The sequence below is a fragment of the Fukomys damarensis genome, unplaced genomic scaffold (assembly GCF_012274545.1).
Source record: "Fukomys damarensis isolate Sample0158 unplaced genomic scaffold, DMR_v1.0_HiC HiC_scaffold_38, whole genome shotgun sequence".
In the NCBI taxonomy this organism is placed as follows: domain Eukaryota; kingdom Metazoa; phylum Chordata; class Mammalia; order Rodentia; family Bathyergidae; genus Fukomys; species Fukomys damarensis.
This window is the reverse complement of record NW_022900950.1, coordinates 29,963,162-29,966,441: the sequence shown is the minus strand read 5'-3', so window position 1 is coordinate 29,966,441 and position 3,280 is coordinate 29,963,162. Positions and strand designations below refer to the sequence as shown.

Below are 3,280 nucleotides of genomic sequence, written 5' to 3'. Positions count from 1 at the left end.
ATACCCAGCAGAGGGATGGCTGGGTCAAATGGAACCTCTAGTCCCAGCTCTTTGAGGTATCTCCATATTGATTTCCATAGTGGTTGCACCAGTCTGCACTCCCACCAACAATGGAGAAGTGTGGTGATCCTTGACATAAGCACAGCCATGATTGAACTTTGAGTCACCTCGCTGGCACAGACGTGCTGTCGCCCATAGCAACGGGCTAGTTCAACAGGTGGTCTGACCTGTTGCCTAGCAAATGTAACCCATAATACTTGTTTTGTAGAGCATTGTGACCTTTGCAGTCAGCTACGCCCTATTCACACTTTTGGTTTCGGTTTTAGCCTATATATACTCCACCCTGAAAAAACAAACGGGGCCTTGTTACGAAGACAGCATGAACCTGGGACTACGTCTGTGAGACTGTTTGCTCTCCTGTTCTTCCCTCGAGTTTGCGACCTGCTGGCAGGGCCCGAACAGGGACCTGAGTAAGAGGGACATCGAGGAGAGCGCCCTGAAATCCAGGGCACTACAGCAAGAACCGCGACTGATCCCCACGGCTCCTGACGGTGAGTGACAGGACGGTAGTCCTGATCACGGCAGTAGTAACAAGGGGTGTAAGCCCTCAAATTCTTAGTTAAAATATGGGTCAAATGGAATCTAGAGGTTATGTAGGCAACTCTATACAAAAGTTGCTAAAAGTACAAGGGGTTAAAGTTAAGAAGGCTCAATTGGAAGCATTTGTGAAAATATTGGATGAAGTTTGTCCGTGGTTGTGTGATGAGGCTGAAATAAATCTTAGAAGTCTGGGGAAAAATAGGTAAACAGCTGCAGAAGGCCCTTGTGGCTGAGCCCGATCGTTTTCCAGAAAGTACCTTTTCTTATTGGGCTTTGTTAAACACTGCTCTCAAAACTCCCACTAAAAAGATCTCAACAAAAAGAAAAAAGAGGACCTTCGAAAGGAAGGCAGAAGGGGAGCGGTGAGTTTTCTTATAAATATTAGAAATGGGAACAGGCAAGAGTTGCATGCTTTTTGTACCTATGCTTAAAGATTTACTGTGTGTCGGTGGTGCTAGAGTAGGGCACCAGCAATTGTGTAATTTATTAGAATTTGTAGAAATAGTTTGTCCTTGGTTTCCTTTTCTTTGCTTCTGTGTGTTTCTTTTCCTGTTAATGTCTGAACTGGTAATTTGTGATCTGGATCATTTTGGAGGGAGGGCGGTCCAGGCAGATGTGCTAGTGGACTCCCCGCCGCAGGGGCGGGAAAGGTTCTTTGCCCCTCTGGTAGGAACTCTGTCTCTCTGTTTACGGGGAGGGAGGTTGATTTTTTCCCCTCCTCAAGACCCTCTGGTCAGAGTGTTCTGGTTTTGGAACAGGAGATTAAGGAGATTCCCTGAGAGTCCCTGGTTCTTCTTTCGGTTTGGTTTTCAAAAGTCTTTGTCTTACATTGTTTGGCTTCTTTTGCTCCAGCCTAGGAGTTGCTCACACTTCTGCTCTGCGACAGTCAGCTGTTAGTGAAAACTAGTTTTGGTAACACTTCTTGTGCATTGTTTTATACTGCGATTATAGGGTTAACTTGCTCTTTTAGGTTAATACTGTTCTATTGGCAGCCAGTCAAATTTTAAGATGTAACAATCTAAAAGCAGAAAAAGGATACTTTAAACTGAATCAGCAGGTGGTCTCCCGGCAGGGTCGTCCTGTTGTAATTTGTGATGAGGATACTGAGACCATTAAGAACACGAAAAGGATGATCAAGGTGCCCCACTCAGTGGACTGCTTGCAAGGCATTCTCAGTGTGATCCCCGTACAGTTGCTGGCTTTCCACCTTGCTGTGTTGAGAGGCTATGATGTTGATTTCCCGCGGAATCTAGCCGAATCTGTAGAATAAAGAGCATCAGAAACTTGGGATGATTAAGCAACATAAGACACCTTTTGTATTTAAAACTTTGATTTGAAATATCACCCCTGGAAGCCTTTTTTTAGTAAATCCTTATTTATATATCAGTTATAATTATTCCACTAAATTTGTGATTTTTTTGTGAAATTGCCTCATATTTTTCCAGTACTGTGTGGGGGGAGTTTGAATAATGAAATCTATATTAGAATCTGTATTCAGAAAGACTTTAGCTGTCATTTTCTTTAGTGAACTGGGTATTGAACTTCTGATTCCTTCCCTTCCATCTGGGAGGATTATGTTTTTAAACCTTTTTGTTCTTAAGCTTTTAAACGCATTGGCATTTGTTTTAGCAGGCTTCTATTCATTCAGACCAAGGAAAGAGTGGTTCATTTAATTGGAATATCTAAAGACAGTGACAGTGTATGCTAAAACTTGGACATTTACTGAAGGTTTTGCTAAGTTATATGTAAATAGAAGATACTGTGATTTATTTTGAAGCTTGTTTCTGTTTTGTTTTTAAATCGAACTGAAAACTTTTCTTGGATTTATATGTAAGTTTAGTTAACCTTATTTCTCATGTCTTTTATCTGTCAGTGGAAATAATTTAGGAAGCAAATTGTTGCAGTGCATTGGTGTTATCCAACCCTTAATAGAACATAATTATACAGTTTCATAGCACAGACTTTGAATTTGAACTGCTTTGGTCAACTAACAATATGATTTTAAATTTGAAAATGGGGTGTTGGATATCCTACTCTTTTGTTTTTTTTTTCATCTCCTAAAAGTAGTTTTTATTTCCTTGTATCTGTAGTTTTTATTTTTAAATAACCATTGAAGGAGATTATTTATCTTTTTTTTTTTAATCACAACACAAAGCTGCTGTCAAATCAGTTCTGATATAAGTATTCTCTTCAATTTTGTCCCAAGGAGGAATTTTCTGCAGTTAATTTAACTTCTTTCACTTCCTTGTTACATAACACTTAATACCCTCAGTGCCAGTTTGGAACTTCCTTACAATTACTTGGAAGATTTTCAAGTCTTTGACTAATCATTTGACTTTAAATGTGTATGGTAGACTAGGCTCAGAAAGATAATATGCTTTATAGTGATTATTAATGAAGAGTAGCATCAATTGAGTGTTACTTCCTAGGTATTTTTTTTTTCTGAATGTATTTTCTGTGTTCAACTCCTGCAATTAATATAGGAATGAAGATGATATTGATCTGCATTCATTTAGCTGGCTAGTGTTGATTTGACAATTTGAATTAAAATAGTGTGATACCCCTAATGTGACTAATTCTTCACAGAGCTTTTTGGGCCAGATCTTGGGGCTACAGAAGAATATATGTTACGGGGTTATAATTTGGTTTAGTCCTTTTCTTTGCAAAGTTTACTTTTAAT

The 3,280-nt window shown here is 39.3% G+C and overlaps 1 long non-coding RNA gene across 1 annotated transcript in view; it reads left to right on the top strand.

Moving 5' to 3' along the window:
• The first annotated feature begins 325 nt into the window (after window positions 1-325).
• Window positions 326-3,280, top strand: part of LOC104862100 — a 17,576-nt gene continuing 14,621 nt past the window's right edge. The window contains exon 1 of the long non-coding RNA XR_004515669.1: window positions 326-551. This is a non-coding gene — a long non-coding RNA (uncharacterized LOC104862100). The remainder of the gene's footprint in view (window positions 552-3,280) is intronic.